This window comes from Pezoporus occidentalis, unplaced genomic scaffold (genome assembly GCF_034315485.1).
Source record: "Pezoporus occidentalis ecotype Australia unplaced genomic scaffold, CSIRO_AGI_Poc_V1 ctg136, whole genome shotgun sequence".
NCBI lineage: Eukaryota > Metazoa > Chordata > Aves > Psittaciformes > Psittacidae > Pezoporus > Pezoporus occidentalis.
This window is the reverse complement of record NW_026913168.1, coordinates 646485-664936: the sequence shown is the minus strand read 5'-3', so window position 1 is coordinate 664936 and position 18452 is coordinate 646485. Positions and strand designations below refer to the sequence as shown.

The following is an 18452-nucleotide window of genomic DNA, read 5'->3' as shown; positions in this document are numbered from 1 at the left end:
TAAGTTACAATGATAAATTATTCTTTCCAGTTTCATATTCTATTTATAGCCTTTTCCTTCATTAGAGTTTTTAATTTGTTTTGGGGTTGCCAGTTTTTACGCTTCTGTGTATTTTTAAAGAAATATTTTATTACAATTCATATTTCTTTCTTTTCAAAATTATAGTCCAATTACTTTCTCAGTAAACAAGAATTCCTCTTTTTTATGTGAAATAAACTACCAGCAAAAGCGGTTTCTGATTAGACAAGCTAATTTTGAAAGGACAGATAGAATCAAGCAATGAACTGGATAAAAATAATAATGGAGCATACCTTGTTAGATAACAAATGGAACAGGCTTTGGAGACAATTAATGCAGGAGACGCTTAATGCTGAGCTATGTTAAACAAGCTTTGTCTTATTTATTTGCTGCTATAAATCACAGCTAATTTCCTTACATAATGTACTATAAGCACCTAGCTAGCATCACATTTCAGCAAACACAATCCTACTTTACGTGGAAACACCAGCAGCCTTTCTAGGCATGGGGGTGCATATACGTATATATATGTGTGTGTGTACATTGATAGATAGATGTATACAAAGACAGATCAATTGACAGATTGATCAATCCATCAACTGAATAAGGGAAAGTGGCCTGAAAACATTCAGGATGAACACTGCAGGAAAATGTTTGGTAATTGCAACCAGTGGATGAACATTTCTTTTCCATTGGGTTTCCAAATTGCTAAATTACAAATTGTGGGCCATTACTTGCTGGGTTTTATTCTGTTTGAAGTCTTACACTAAAGTAGCACTTTTCATTGAGTTCTTGGAAAAATTGTATCAGAGTCAGGTGGTCCAAGGGTATTTTTTTCCTATATTGTCTGCTGTGTATATAGAAGTTCTAAGAAGCAGCATAATCAAGGTTTTTTTTTTTGCGTAAAAAGCCAAAATGCTAGACTTTTGAGAAAAAATAAATGTCTATTAATTCCTGTCTTTTTATGTTTATGAAACTATCATATGTGTGCACAGTTCTAAAGAATGAATCAAGTTAGTGCTAAAAATATCCCTGCCCCGTGTTAATGACCTGCCCCCTCTAACCATTGTCAAACTTTTTCAAACTCCAGAAGTCAAGGGTAAACCATATCAGGTTGAGAACTTTAAAAATGTGTGCAATATAATCACAATGAAATTTCAAGTTCTTTGTGCAGATCCCAACTACATCTGTTCAGCTTTTTGTTCAGCAGTTAAGCGACTGGCAATTCAGTTAGGAAAGATAACATGTGGTTGCATATCCCTGTTCTGTGTGTCCAGTGGTTTTTGTTTAATCTGAAGCTAGAGAAATTTTATGTAATTAAAGGTGAGAACGGCTGTCTCCCCTTAGGAAAAAGAAAGACATTATCTTTTCTTAGCAGTAATACTTCCTTGGCAATTTTCAAGACTGCTTTCAAACTGCAGAGAAACACTATGAGCAACTATTAAATCTGAGTTTGACATAATCCTCTAACTGTATATTCTACGACTGCATTTTGTATCAAACAGTAAAATTTACTGCTGTGAAAGATTCAGTTATAATACTATTTCTTCATCAACTGCCTTCAACTAGGAGGTTGACGAACAAGCAGAGGATACAGAGTGGCTTAAAAGAGAACTGGGCAAGGTTATATGGAGTCAAACTAAATTTCCACAATATAAATTTCCACAGATATGAAGTGTGTAGGAAATGCTTCATTTTCCCTGGGAACATGAGGACCCAAGTGCTGAAATTTCTCATATGATTTTGGGAACAAATGACACCAAGGTGTCAATGGATGACTTCAGAAGCAGACCATGAATGGCTAAGGATACTATCCTCCAGGCTACCTATGGACTTAATCCAATGTTTACTGCTCAATTGCTTCATCTTCCTCTTTCTGTGGCTTTCTCCCATTAGCAAGAATGGTGCTGCTTCCTCTTTGTCTTGTGATCTGTGAATGCATCAGTTATATGGAAAAGCAACACTGTAAAAAACTCTCAGTATCACAGGGAGGTTTCAGTCCTCTCAACACCTTTATGGTTTCTTCTCTTTCATTAAACAAGTGAAAAATGGAAACAGAGTCCTCCTTCGTGTAGCCTGTCTTGGGTTTGGGTAGCCAAGTTTTTCCTTACAATGCAGGACCCCTCTAGAAGAGTTGTTTTGAACAGAGGTGTGTCAGGCACTATGCCTCGGTGTCCTCCACTTAAGTCAATCCTACCATCTCAAGTCCGAGGAGTAGCTCTTTACAGTCCAGTTGGAATAGCGTAAGGATATGATCACTTATGAATATGAGTAAGCATCTTCCTCCAGTAGCATAGTATCCAATTCAAGCTCAAGAGCAAGCCATCAAAAAGAGTCAGTTTTAAATGTCTGCTGATTTTTAAGGACAAATATAGAAAAGCACCAAATACCACCAGTACCATAAACAGGCAACCTTCAGTCCTGAAGAAGGAAATGGAATCATGAGGTTTTATCTCTTTCTGCAATCCGAGGGGAGGCCCACATGCTGTGACAGTGTGCAGAGGAGACTCTTCTCTTATGCTCTCACAATTTGTGTGAAATCAGTTCTCCTGCTTTCGCTTGCTGCAAATTTCAGTTCTACATAATGATTTAACAGGAAAAACTTCAGTGATATTGCTGGAGAAATAAAAACCATCCCCCTAAATGTGTGGATGGCACTTATTAAAATATATTAACTGATTACACCTCTGTTTCCTGCTTTCTGCTTTTATTTTTCAGCATTCAGGCAACTAATCATGTGGATGGTAATTTTTATTGCTGAATGGTAACATATTTCTAAGCACTCAGTCTGCTAAAGTTGTTTTTATTTACTTCCAAACACTTCTTATTTACTTCTTTTTGAAGATTATACTGCCAAATCCCTCTTATCTCTTGTGTGTATCATCTCGAAATCATCCATAACTCCCTTCTCTTCCTTACTCAGTTGAACTGCCCCTTAATCCGGTGAAACAGCTTCACAGTTTCAACATCTGAAATCTCTTTTGTATCCTTCTCCAATCACCAAAGCCACTGCTTCCAGGTGTCTGTTACTAACACTATATTGCATGTCTAGTGGTGCAGCAACTCCCATTTTTCTACTTGCTCTTTCCTCTCCCACATCAGCTTCCCTTTTGTCAAGGCTTTGTGGATATACACTGCAAGAGGAGTATAAGATGTGAAAGACTGTGCTGGGAGGTTGAGCCAAACCCAGGACATGAACCTCTAATACCTCAGCACAGGCGATGGGATTGGATTGGTAATATGTGTCATGTCACGATTTTGGGGTATTATTGAATAGTTCCACCATTCTTTGCTTATGAAGCCTTGCTTAATTTTGCATCATTTCTCATCTCCTTGTGGTTTCCCCTTAAGAGCTCCCACCTTACAAGAAAGTTCTTTCCAAGATTATTACCTTTGTGGCCTTGTATTTCCTTTTAGAGTACCCAATCCTACCTTGTGACTAGCCTGCTTACTAAATGAGATTAGTTCTATATAGAGTCCTTCCACATTTCAGAAGTCCTTAAAACATCACAGAACCACTGCACAAATGAGGTTACAATACACTGCAGCATGTGCTAGTAAATATGGCTGAATCTTATCTTGCCTGCCTGTTCCTCTTCATTCTCATTTTGTAAAGAACAAAAGCAAAAGATAGTGTCCTGGTTTAAACCCGGTCAGACAGCTTGTTCACTCACTTCCCCCCCTTCTTGCCCTCCCCCTACTCCCGGAGGGACAGAGAGGAGAATTGAAAAGGATGCAACTCCCACAGGCTGAGATAAGAACAGTTTAGTAACTAAGGTATAACACAGATCACTGCTGCTACCACCAATGATAACAATGATAAAGGAAATAAGAAGGGAAGAGAATACATCACCTCACCAGCAGCCAACCGATAACTTGCCCCCCTCAGCCCAACCAAGCACCGACCCATACCTCTTCCAACCCTGCAGTCTCCCAGCCCTTCCAGCTAACTCCCAGTTACATCCTGGGCATGACGTGCTGTGGTATGGAATACCTCTTTGGTCAGTTTGGGTCAGGTGTCCTGTCTCTGCTTCCTCCTGGCTTCCCCTCCTCCCTGGCAGAGCATGAGGCTCACAAAGTCCTTGGCCAAACCAAAACATCAGTGTTATCAGCTCTGTTCCCGAGCTGAAAGTCAAAACACTGCACTGCACCAGCTACCAAGGAGGAGAAACATGACTGCTACTGCTGAACCCTTATTTCATACCATTCACGTCATGCTCAGATCCCATATTTTCAATATACCATCACTCTTATCTTAGTGCATGGACCAATCCCTATAAAGCTGCTGCGTCCATCTGGTCCACGATGCCAGGCTCCATCTCTTGTAACAGTCCTCCAGAGCAGGAGAGACTGTGTGCAGTGTTCACACTCGTGAATAACCTGGGCAATAGTGTCCATTGCTAAGTCCACCCCTCGATCATGAGTCCATCTCTGTGTTGCATCTCTGCTCTGATGGCCTGAAGTGCCATGGGCCCACTCAAAATAATTCACTGTCCCCTTCTGCAGTTACTGCAGCTTGTTGCTGGGGACTCCATACAGCTGCCTTCCATCTCCGATGCTTCCAAAGCACTGGAGGGGCCCAGTGGACTAGATACTTGCCCATACTGTCCCACACACCCTGCCACTCATGACTGTCCAGCCTTGGAGAAAATCTCTTGGTCCCCCTGCATCGTCGTCTAACCCCAGACAAGACCCAAACCTGACTCTGCTTAACTTTTGAGATCAGACAAAATGGTTGTGGGTAGAACACAGCCTGTGTGTGTGCCAACATGCTGATCCCCACCACAATCAGCAGGCAGGTCCCAAGAGTACCCAAAGGCCATTCAAAACCTTCAGAACTCTCACACGATGCTGCTGTACTTGTCACTGGGGCTGGTGTAGCTGCTGTGCTTGTCACTGGGGCTGGTGTAGCTGCTGTACTTGTCACTGGGGCTGGTGTAGCTGCTGTACTTGTCACTGGGGCTGGTGTAGCTGCTGTACTTGTCACTGGGGCTGGTGTAGCTGCTGTGCTTGCCGGCTCTCCCACCGCCAGCTTCTCTTTTCCTGAGTCCTCCTCTGCCTTGCTGGGAAATGCTGCGTGGTCTCCTGCATCCTCCTGGGGCTCGGCGGGCGGCTGCCGGGGAATGCTCTCGGCCGTCGCGGGGCTGGGCTCGGCCGCGGGGCTCGGCTCCTCCGCGGGGCTCGGCTCCTCCGCCGCCTTCTCCCGCTGCTCGGCAGCCGCCTCCTTCCTCTCCTCGACCGCCCCGACCTCCTCCACCGGCAGCCGTCCCCTCGCGGCCTCCGGCCCCGCTCCCGCCGCCGCTTGGTCCCCGGGGCCGCTCTCCCGGGCCGGTTCGGCTGCCGCCGGCTCCCGGGGCCGCTCCCCCTCAGCTCCCCGCGGCCTCACAAAGATGGAGGCGAGGGCGAGGGCGAGGGCCAGGACGGTGAAGAGCAGCCGGACGGGCAGGTACAAGTCCACGGCCACGTCCGTCCCGCCCTGCTGCTGGAGCCCGCCCGTATTACAAGCCATTGCCATAAAGCACAGTGAGACAAGAACCTTAGCCCAGGCCCCATACTTGATAAACACTAACACCGGGTCTAAGCAAGATACCATATACTGAAACTGTGAGATCAAGAGGAACAACCTTGAGAGCCAATAAATCAGCATTGTGACTATTAATCCAGTCAGATCTGTCGTTATCTCAAACCCTCGGGCCCCACGTTGGGCGCCAAAAAGAACTGTCGTGGTTTAAACCCAGTCAGGTAACTCGTTCACTCACTTCCCCCCCTTCTTTCCCTCCCCCTACTCCCGGAGGGACGGAGAGGAGAATCGAAAAGAATGCAACTCCCACGGGTTGAGATAAGAACAGTTTAGTAACTAAGGTATAACACAAATCACTGCTGCTACCACCAATAATAATAATGATAAAGGAAATAACAAGGGAAGAGAATACAACATCTCGCCAGCAGCCAACCGGTAACTCACCCCCCCCAGCCCAACCAAGCACCGACCGATACCTCCTCCAACCCTGCAGTCCCCCAGCCCTTCCAGCTCACTCTCAGTTACCTCCTGGGCATGACGTGCTGTGGTATGGAATACCTCTTTGGCTAGCCTGGGTCAGGCTCCCCATCTCTGCTTCCTCCCAGCTTCCCCTCCTCCCTGGCAAAGCATGAGCCTCACAAAGCCCTTGGTCAGGGTAAACATCACTTAGCAACAACCGAAAGCATTGGTATCACCAGCACTGTTCCCAGGCTGGAAGTCAAAACACTGCACTGCACCAGCTAACGAGGAGAAAAAATGACTGCTCCTGCTGAACCCAGGACAAATAGTCATCTAGGTTCATGGAGAGATAGGTTTCGGTCAAGACAGTCATTGCAAAACTCTGCATGTTTTATTTGTATTTTCATTTCTCATGGGAGCTGTTGCCAGGAAAAAGACTTTTGCCTTCTCGTGTCTGAATCAGACCCTCCGGGCAGCTCACACTCCAGTCAAATATGACACAACTTAGGAGTTGGTGTAATATGTGCTTTGAATTTTTTGTTGCTGTTGGCCTAAGGTTATTTGTAGGCCAGAGTTTCATGTTGCCACAGAGCAAAAGATTTAACATATAGGAATATTGTCCTTTAAGTTTCAGTTGTCTTAGGACACACGAAATGAAGTGCATGGGAAAGGATAGAGACAGGCATTGGAGCACAGGTTGGATCACTCCCATGGAAACAGAAAAGGTGATGTATTAGCCTGAATGGGTAGGAGAGACAAAGGTGGAAGGATATCAAGAGTGCAAGAAACATGGTGATGGGAGAGTAAGAACATCCTGAGGAGGAGGAAAAGTGCCAGAGGCAGATTGTAACAGGAACCAGCTGTGGTTTCAAACACTTACTCAATCAAACCTCCTCCAGCATAGCCCTGTGATGGAGCTTGGGGACCACAGAGGTCCCTGAGGAATGATTTTGAGTGATCTCGCCAGAGGACAATGAGGATTTTGAGGCGCGCCTGTATTTCATTAGAAAGTTGAGCAAAATCAGCACATTTCTTGGGAAATAGTTCTGTATTGATGAACCAGCATTTTCTGCGAGACAGATATTCTGTTGACAATTTTGACCAGCTTTATTTTCAGCATCGAGGGATCTTGTGCTACATCTCTCTGTCATATCCACTCTGGTCCTTGATGCAGGAATTGTCATCTTTAGTTACATGTACACACTGCCTGAAACACTGTCTGGAGGCCATAGGCAACAGCACAAGAGAAACAGAAATCAAGAAACCTACGGTGTTTCAATTCCCGTGTCTATCTAATAGAGAAGAGAAGGCTTTGTGGAGACCTCAGAGCAGCCTTCCATTATCTGAAGGGGGCTGTAGGGATGCAGGGGAGGGACTCTTCATTAGCGACTGCAGTAATAGGACAAGGGGTAATGGGTTCAAACTTAAACAGGGGAAGTTTAGACTGGATATAAGGAGGAAATTCTTTCCTGTGAGGGTGGTGAGGCACTGGAATGGGTTGCCCAGGGAGGTTGTGAATGCTCCATCCCTGTTGGTGTTCAAGGCCAGGTTGGACGAAGCCTTGGGTGGCATGGTTTAGTGTGAGGTGTCCCTGCCCATGGCAGGGGGGTTGGAACTGGATGATCTTAAGGTCCTTTCCAACCCAAACTATTCTATGTTTCTATTTTATGGTTCTAATTGGTGACCCCTGTAATGAATTGTCATGGTTTAAACCCTGCCATCAACTAAGTACCAGGCAGCCTTTTGTTCACTTCCCCCATCGTCATCTCGGTGGGATGGGGAGAAGAATCAGAAATAAAGGTAAAATCCTTTTAAGGGTTTTTAGATAAAAACAGTTTAATAATTAAAGTAAGGTATAATATAATGCTAGAACTAGTACTAGTACTAATACTAATAAAGGGGCATAATAAAAATAGGCAGAGAGAGATTATAGAGAAAAAAATGATAAAACTGCAGTGATGCAGGATACAGTTGCTGACTGATACCCAGCCCAACCCAAGCATCAATAGCTTCCTTGTGGGTAACTCTCCCCAGTTTCTATACTGGGCATGATGTGCTGTGGTATGGAACACCCCTTTGGCTAGTTTGAGTCAGGTGTCCTGTCCCTGTTCCCTCCTGGCTTCTTGTGCCCCTCCTCACTGGCAGAGCATGAGAGCCTGAAAAGTCCCTGATCAGGATAAGCACTGCTCAGCAACAACTGAAACATCAGTGCATTATCAAGGTTATTCTCAGACTAAATCCAAAACACAGCACTGCACCAGCTACTAGAAAGTCAACTCTATCCCAGCCAAAATCAGGTCACTAATGCTGCCAGAAACTGATTCTGGCACATCACAGATCAGCCCTGAATGAATGAACTAAATGCAACATTCCAGATTATTTTTGGTATTGCTGGCATAGAAATATTTTAGAGAAAAACCTCAAATTGAGAAATGTGGATGGTTTGTACCCAAGCAAAGTACGATCACCAGTGGTGACACTGCTGTCCTCTCTTTTGTGGAGAAGCTGATTTAAATTTTAGTTCACTCTTTTTAATTTATTTCTCCTTTTAATTTCCTCTTTTCATATAGGGGAAATGATGATCTTATGAAGGTGACATTAAATGATCAAACAATAGTGAACAACCTAATGAAAATCTTAAGCAAAAGTCATTGTGAATTAGGTATTTACTAAACTGGGTAAGCCTTTGTAGACCTGATATTGTTCTTATGTAAACTCATGAATGGAGACTTTCTCAAATAAATTACTTAATAACATCAGAGAGTCATTGGCTGTGTAAATATATCCCAGGGGCCCATACAAAGATTCCTGAATTTAAATGTTCAATAGAACTTCATATTTGTCACCTTCACTAATGAGTTTTTCCTTATGAAATCATTATTAGCATGAAAAAAGTTAAATTTTTTCTCTAATTTCTTGAATTAATGCTGTTTGAAGACCCTAAGGGTTTGAAAGTTCTTTCACTGGAATTCATCATTTACATAATTCCCATAGCCCCAACACTTTGCTCTCAACTATGAATGCACATTGTGATTTTTTTTTATGCATTAAGGCAGCAACTTCTATTTTTCTCTTCACAAAACAATTAACAGAAGAATAACAGGTAATAAACATTTTTAATCTTTAATGTTACATTAACAGTGAAGTGCCATATTTCAGGCTTTCACAGCAACGCTGTCTGCTGAATGATGCCTTTCTGATTCTTCGCTATGAAGATATTTGATTAGAAATGGAAAAACAATTGAGTTATTTGAGATCAGTGGAGCTTTCCATCATTTCCTGCTTGAGATACTTGCGAGCACACAGCAGCATGGCCAGATTTTTAAGCAGACTAGACAGTATTTCTCGGCTCTATATTATCATAGCTCAGCCATGATCCATGAACGAGATGTTTACTTGATATATTTCTTTTTGTTGTTAATATAGCTTATTAGATAGGAATTTGATTCTTTTCATAAGCCCAGACTTTGAATACCAATGCAACACAGCTTTTGACCAAAATATCTCTTGATGTTAACTTTTCCTCTGCCTACTGTTACTGATAATAATCTTTATCACTGCAGGTCTTTGTGACCTCAGGGTCATGGGCATATGGTAGGCATAAGACAAAGACATAGGAAAGACCCAAATCTGAAGAATGGCATCAAATTAGTGACAAAAGTAGGCCTAATATCTGGGTGCTAAACTAAATTTATTTTACAATAACTGCTTACATCCAGTGCTTTGCTACAGACTACAAATCAATTTTATATGGTAGGTACATCCCTGTTCCCCAATTTAACGATGTGCATGATAATTTCATTATTATTATTATTATTACTATTTCTGCATACAGTGAAAAGACTAAGGCAAAAGATGCCATCTATTTTGTGGCAAACTTTTGCTTAGGATTCAATGTGAGATTAAGATTCTGCTTCTAGGTGTATACTTTTCACCCAGTTATAGGTATCTGAAATGATATTGCTCCCACGTAAGACACACTGACTGTACTGACTGCCTCCCCCCTGGCTGTGATGGGAACTTGCACACCTAATGGAATTACTTCTATATTTTCAGCTTTTAAAGTCTAAATGTGGAACCAAAGATGGCCCTTCAAGCTTGATTCATTTGCTCATAAATTCATGTTTAGTGTTATTTGAGAAGCCTAGTGTCATGTTCTCACATAATACAAGAATTATCACCACCTTCTTACACCAGCCCTGCAAGCAGTTTATCCTATACCAATTCAAAAGAGAGATGCAGCTTCAGAAAGTTTAAACTGAACACAATTTAGCTTGCATTGCTAAATGCAATGCAGTACATTAATAGTGATTTAATAGTGATTTTGCAGTGAATTAATGGTGTTTTTTTTTTTAAGCTAGTCTATTGTGCCTCAGATTTCCTCCAATCTTTTCCATAGTTTCTGTAAACACACTCTTGTTTTCCTGCAGGAGTTAAATCACATATCTGTGTGTTTTCACCCCAGTCACAAAATGTCTAGGAAGGGCGTCTAGGTGCATTGTGTAGATTCCTGTTGGTTTTCAACTGGTGTTTCAAGTGTCATGTTACACATTAATGTTGCTGCTTTTCCCACCCAGGGACAATACCAAAGAGTCTCAGAGATGGAAAAAAAAAAGATTAGCAATCTTGGAAATATTGTTAACAATTAAATCCAGATGTTACAATTTTGCTGATCAGTGCTTAATGTAGAAAAGGGCTTAAATCAGATACTGAACGAGAATGAACCCATGAAATGCTGGAAGTCTATCTTCCAACCACAGCAGCTTCCTTGCAAGCCCTGTCCCACATTTTCTCACTAGGCAAATCACTCTGATTGACATAAATAATGGAGGAAGTCCAATGTGTGTGATCAACTCTGTATGGCTTTGAATTCCCTGCAAGTCATGTTAGTTGCTTGAAAATATGTGAAACTGTAGGAATTAGCCATGCTAAAGTTATCCATTTTGGACTCCAAACAAACAACCTCAGAACAGCTTGTTGGAAGGTCTGGCACTTAGCTGCAATCGAATTTGATGATGGCTTGTAATGTGCACGTCAAAACGAGGTCAGCCATTTGATACTGCTCACTACCAGCCTTCCCTTTCTACAAGCCAAATCACTGCCCAGATGCTCATAGAGGCTTCTTTATTACCGTAGTGCCAACATGTTACCCAGGTTAAAATGTGGCTTTGCTACTGATCCAAACATACTCTAAGCCACTGCAAAACTTTATCAAGGAGTGCAAGGCTGCTTAGGAATGCCAAAATTCAACTGGCTCAGAATTTTGAACCATTTTAAGCCAATTGCTATGCCCTAACTCACTGCGTTGTAAATTCTGGCTTATAAGATATGAGGCATTAAATGAATTCAGTTGTTTAGGCTGGTTGTTTGTTTTTTTTTCTCTTGGTTTTTCATGGTCATTTCCAATAGCCAAACCCCCAGACCAGCATTTCCCAATGATCCCGACTGGTTTCTGCTAGCTGTGGCTGCAGCCATTGGAAAACCTGCACTTGACATCCTGCTGAATTCCAACCAATGTTCTCACTCTGTGCTGATGTGCTCTTCAGATCTAATTGTCTCTATCTGCAGTACCTCTTACCATCCCATGCCACTCTCCTTGATTCATTCCAGTGACAATGGGCATAAACTGAAAAGAAACACTTATAAAACTCAAATTAAAACATGTAATGCAGTTCATGCAATAGAAAGGTTTGCCTGGCTATAAACAAAAACTCTCTGGAATGATTTTAGGATTTTAAGGCAATGTGTTGTTGCCCTGTAAACCAAAGCCATGAAAAATATGACTAATGGTACCTAAAACATATCATGTAGGACAATGGCAGCTACATATTCCCACTTGTTTCTTTGTTCTAACTTGAATAACTCAGGGATACATTCTATTCCACTACTGTTAGGACACTAATTTTAGGTTTATGGACCTAAGTTACATCTATCTATCCACCAAAAGATCTTGAAGGTATGCCAAACATGTTTCATTGAATCATTCCTCTATTTTCAGCTGGTTTTTAATGCATATATTAGCCATCAGACTGGGGAGAAAAAAAAAACAAAAACCAACACTTTGATTAAAATTTCTCTCAATGTTGTTTTCTTTTCTGCACACTATTATCTTGTGATTTTACTTCTAAGAAATATACAGTTCTAGGGGTGATTTTACTCATTGGTGTAGAATTGTGTCCTAAGTTCACAGACAATTTCATGAATACAAAACCATTTTGGTTCTAATGCATTGTCTGCCTGTAACTTTGACTTTCCTTTCCTCAGTTTGTGTACACAATAAACTTTCCCATGTCACTTATTGTCACCATTGGGATTTCTATTGTATGACATACATTTTCTTTTATTCTATTGAGAAAAGATGGACTGTTAGGAAGGACTCCTTTTATTCTTATCCTGGATTTCTCTGATAGTCTGCAGCTTCATACTGTTCCAGGATTTTTGTTGATTTGAGTTGCTGTAACAGGTGCTTAGTGCATAGACTGAGCTTGTACATTAATTAAAGAAAGAGACTCTCAAGCTATTTAACTTAATAAGGAGAAGTTAACTGACTTGATCAGAGTCTAATACTTGCAGAAGGAAGAATGCCTGATAATCATCGACTCTTCAATTTAGCAGAAAAATATATAACAAGATCCAGGCAATGGAAGATGAAGCTTGACAAATTCAGAGGTAGAAATAAAATACTCAGAGTGCAATTAACCATCACAACCTCCCTACAGATGTGTTAGATTCTTTGCTGCTTGCAGTTTTGAAGTCTTAAAGATTTTCTGCCAAAACAGCAATATTCAAATAGAATTTACTGCCTGTTTTCAACTTCCTGGTTGAAATTCCTGATGTCTATTGCACAGAAGAGCAAGCAAGTGGTTTTACAGCAAGCCTTGGATCTCACCTACAGTTGCATCCTTCACATCTTCCATATGGTGAGGCTGCACATTTCTCCACTAAAGTTCTGGTTTGCATCCCTGTAGGGTGGAGATGATACAGGACCAATAATAACAATATTTAATAGGATAAATAGCTTAGAATGTGCATGCTACTGTAGTGTTGTGCAGTACAGACACAGATGTCATCTCTTAGGCAGCCTGACTTTGACAAAGCATGATCCATACTCCAAGAGACTGATTAAAATTAGGCTATGAATATGTATTCAATTCCTGGACGGAAAGACCCTAGTAATAATAGCCTCTACTCATGACCAAACCAGTGGGGCATTTGCACTGTACACTTTAGGAGTGGAAGTCAGGTCAGCAGATTAAACATCTAATTTTAACCAATTCTTACCTTACGACAAAATACTCTTCATCTAGTCAACAGAGAAGAGCTTCCAGAGGGAGGTCCTGACCATCAGAGTTTAGGTTTTATATGAAATTCCTGAACCCAAATCAACTTCTGAAACAGCCTGTTTCTCCCCTTTAACTGTGTAACAATTCTAAGAGATTTACCCCCCTAAATTAGGTATCTGCTTAGGTTTCAGGAAAACACTTTATAGTACACCTCTGATTGATAACCTTCAAAAAACTACTAATTTTGTTCCCTAAACACTTGTGAGCGCTGTCTGGCTGCAGACCTCTTTCCCTCTTTAAAACCACATTGCTCTTAGGGAAGGTGATGATTTTAAAAATTGGAGGTATTTGTAAGACTAACTGTAGGCTTCTTGGGACAATCAAACCAATTCTCTTTATAGCCAGAAAAAAAAAAGGGGAATAGTTGTTTGTAAGGCATGATTCTCCTTCTGTAATGTACTGGTACATATGAATTGAATTCTAATGATACCTATTTTCCCTTATAACCAAAAGACATCCTAAAGAATTTAGTTAAGGTTTAGATACTGACACTGTAGATGTTTGAAGTTAGGTCAGATGAACCTTTCCAAAGGTTGCCATGCCAAGCATCTGCATCTGGTCAAATTAACAAGGGTTGAACAAAACCAAATGTAATTCAGTAACATTTCAGAAGACATCTCAGAATAGCAGTGAATGAGGTTTTTATTGCATTGCGTGCATCACTGATTTACTAGTTTAATACAGGAGAAAAAGCATGTGTTACACAATAGCAGAACAATGGAAATAAATTTTGAACACACTGTACAGAACATTTCTCCTGAATAAACCTATAAAATGAAAATAACACATCATATGTGAAGTGCCACAAGTGTTTCTGAAGAACAGAACAGGCTGATTGTACTTTGGAGTGCATACATGGCATTTGGGTACCTAATTGACATTTTAACTGGTTGAATGCGAGAAGCCTACATCCCATTCCTCTTGCTGAAAACATGCTCCCAGGGTTCACATCCAGGAACAGTCCTGGGTCATAGGCATAACAACAAATAAATGGGGAGAAAAGGAAAAGATGTTACCCATGAGGTTGTACAGCTTCTTTTCATTGTGAGAGAATATTGGTTTCTTAGTCAGCAAAGGATTTGGAAGAGAATGTCAAAGCTTTCAAGGTAGAGATTTCTTTTGCAATAGGAGGTGGAGTTGGGGAAAGGGAAAGTATCTAAAAGTGTTAAGTTTTCACATATATGATGAGTATTGGGGTCTAGACTTCAACAGTAGCCATAGAGCACTCTTTTCCATTTGAACCTGTTAAGCAAGCACATACAGTTGCATCAAAGTATGACTCTCATCTCATTGCAACTTTAACATCTTTCACTGCATATATCTTGAAAGCAAGTGAATTTAGTTCAACTCTGTGATTCTGAATGGGTTATCAGGAGTAAGTGGCTTTGAATTTTAGTCTTTATACAGTTGCAGAGCAAAAATTTTCTAAGGCTTGGCTCTACTAAATAAACACAACATGAAATCCAGCTGTGAGTTTCTCTGTGGGTTTGGCTGTTTGTTGAAAATCTCCTTTGAAGTGCTCAGATTCATACCCTATCACACTAAAAAGCACCACCAGGTAGCATCTTCTGGCAGTGTTCACGTACTTGCTAATAGGAACTCCAGTGTACTTGCTAATAAGGACTCCTGGAAACTGGAAAGTTTCTAGGTACGGTTCTCAAACGGTGGAACTCTATAAAGTAGCTATTTGCATTTTATTTCCGTCAACCTGAGATAAAATTGCACACAGTTCAGATAAGATCGTAGTTGTATCCAATAAGGTTGCATATTTACCCAAAACAGAGACAAAAAAGGACCTTTTTCTATTGTGATTCTGGTCATGACAATTTGCAATTGGACCATTTCTAGGTTTTATTTTCTTAGAATGCATCAGAGCTACCAGCCTGGGACATATGAAAATGTAATTGAGCTTGAAATGTCATCTTGATGGCAAGTGATACAGTTAATTCTGTTGGTAAATGTTGTGCAGTGCTAATTGCTAAGTCTAAATTTAACAATTAGTTTAGAAAATCTGAAGTGTAATTTATAATGGCATATAAGATTCAGCCTTCAGCTTATGCTGACTTCTTTATTATTATTACTTATACCAGTTAAGGGGGATGCAGCTGAAGAATTTTAACCAAGAATTGAGATGCATGCCTAATTTAACTTCAACAAAATTTGATTATACATCAAGTAAATTTGCTCTGGCTGCAAACCATGTTCTAACAAACTAAACTTGTATCAAGTCTTTTGCTTTCTACAGTTTGTAATTATACATAAACTGATATTGTCATTCTAAACTTCATTAACTTCTTTAAAATCTTCAGTGATGCTGTCTGTCAGAGAAGTTGGTTGGTACTGATCTCTGTGTTTTCTATGCTTTTAAAGAGGAATGTTGCTATATTCAGCATCTGGGGTTTTGCAACCTTGAATTAGTCACACAGACTTTACATCGAATATTCTGCAACAGAAAAATCCTAGAATCATAGAGCAGTTTGGGTTAGAAGGGACCTTAAAGATCATCTAATGCCAACCCTTTGCCGTGGGCAGGGACACCTTCCACTAGAGCAGCTTGCTCCAAGCCCCTGTGTCCAACCTGGCCTTGAACACTGCCAGGGATGGGGCAGCCACAGCTTCTCTGGGCACCCTGTGCCAGCGCCTCAGCACCCTCACAAGGAAGAACTTCCTAATATCTAACCTAAATCTATCATCTTTCAGTTTAAAGCCATTCCCCCTTGTCCTGTCACTACATGCCTTTGTGAAAGTCCCTCTCCAGCTTTCTTGCAGGCCCCCTTTAGGCACTGAAAGCTGCTTTAAGGTCTTCCCAGAGCCTTCTCTTCTCCAGGCTGAACAAGAACAACTCTCTCACCCCATCTTCATAGGAGAGCTGATCCAGCCCTCTGAGCATTGGCTTTCATGGCCTCCTCTGGGCTCTCTCCAACAGCTCCACATCCTTCTTACGCTTGGTGCCCCACAGCCTGATGCAGGACTGCAGGTGGGGTCTCACAAGAGCGGAATAGAGGGCGAGAATCAGCTCCCTCAATCTACTGGTCACACTTCTTGTGAAGCTTGACAGTCTGTCAAACGCAGCTGAGGATGCTATTGGCCTTGTTTGCCACCAGGGTGCATGGTCAACATGGAGTCCCACATGGTGGGACCCCCAGGTGCTTCTTTTCCAAGCTGCTTTCCACCATCTGGACCCCAGCATGTGCTGGTAATGTGGAATTATTGCTCCCCATGTGCACGACTTTGCATTTCCCTTTGTTACCTTCCTTGCTCCAGACCTCCCCTTTGGTCTCAAGGACCTAGAATTCTGGAAGGCAGGTCTTACCAGTAAAGACCTAGGCAAAGAAGGCATTGAGTATCCCAGCCTTTTCTGCCTCCTTTGTCATCAGACACCCTAATGCGTTCAGCAACAGGCCCACTTTTTCCCCTGTCTTTCTTTTGCTAGGGATGTATTTTTAGGAATACCAGTGTGAGGTTTCATTGCAGCTTTCCTCAGATGTCCCAAAGCACTTCTGTAGCCTGGGATTGCTGCTTGGGTTACAATGTGAAGTCATGGTAGCCAGGGCCTTCCACCTCCAAAAATGTTTCATTAATCAGATCAGAAGAAAACCAACCCCTCGCCACCAAGCACACTGTTTAGACTTCAAATGACACTTAGAATCATAGAAAGATTAGGGTTGGAAAGGACCTTAAAGTCATCTAGTTCCCACTCCCTGCCATGGGCAGGGATGCCTCAGTGTTCTTGCCTATTCATTTTGACATGTGCTTTTTAGTAGATTCAGTGTCTTCCAAAAATCTGTGCTCTTTGTCTGTTCCAAATCTGGCACTGAAACCATAACTCATTCCTGAAACCACTGAACTTATCAATTTGCCCAACTTTATATCCACTTATGCATGGGAAAACTTTCACTGACATTATAGCCAAGATTCAGCTGTCTTTGGAGCACTGCTAACTTGCAAAGTGATAAAAATTATTAAAGTTGTTGCTATTTCAGTGCAACAATATGCACGGGGTATTTATGTTTTCATTTCAGCAAAGCTTTTTTTTCCGCTTTTTCTATTTATGCTTCATTTCTTCTGATTTCTGTCTCCTTCAAGTATGTAAATCTGCCGTTAGTCACCCTTCTCTGTTCAGATCTGTAGATACAGCACTGTAGAGATACTGCAGTTTTGTCATCGGCAATAAACACAATTGGATTTACTGAGTTGCATAACCATGAAAAGATTCACTTTTGAGGAAAGCAAGATCCTCAGCTAGTATAAACTGCCATGTTTCATTGAAGTGTGTCGTGCCAGACTTGCACTGGCTGAATATTTGGCTCTGAAAGCTCCTTTTGAAGTCGATGAACTTCTCATTGTCATCCCCGTGGAATGTGGAATGTTGTACCCATGGCATAAGCTTTTAGGTAGAACCAAGATGAGAATTTCCCTTGCCAAGAGAGTATTTACAGAAATGTGAGAACATGTTGGCTGCTTTTTAAGCTGTGCAATGTTGTTACAGAGCAGTCACTGCTCCAGCATGAGGAAAAGTAATGACTGAAAGAACGGTCACACAGTAAATAACTTTCAGCCCATTGAAAGAGCATTCTTGCTCTCCCACCTAAGCCCAAAGATAATACAAAAACCTGAGAGTGGCAATGATAACTTGACTTTCTTCTGCTCTGCCCCAGCTTAAAAAGTGTAATTTTCTTGTCATATAAAAATATCTGAATATCTACAAGGCAATACTCTAGTTCAGCACCCTGCTTAGTGTTGACCTTAGGTATGATTTGCCAATTCACTACTATGAGGAGACAGTTACATGTCTTCTTTTCCACTTAATCCTTCTTTAAATGAACCAGTTCAGATTCCCTGTGCCTTCCACCAGTCCTCCTGAGCATAGGACACAAAGCATCACAAAAACTCAAGTAATGTTAATGTCTATTACCCTGGATCCTAAGATGATGGGGAAGGGCTGCAGTGAACTGAAATGTGCATCAGACAACCACAGTGGCAATGGCAGAGGGAAGGGTGGGATTTCAATCTTCCTAGCTGTAAGATGTGCTTAATGAATTCAAGACTTTTTCAACCACACATAGTGACTTGTCTAGGTCTGTGTATATTTTTCTTTTGGTAGCAGGCTT

The 18452-nt window shown here is 41.4% G+C and overlaps 1 protein-coding gene across 1 annotated transcript in view; it reads left to right on the top strand.

Moving 5' to 3' along the window:
- The window catches only part of CELF2 (CUGBP Elav-like family member 2), a 563459-nt gene that overhangs the window by 101292 nt on the left and 443715 nt on the right, over positions 1–18452 (top strand). The gene's annotated exons all lie outside the window — the stretch shown is intronic.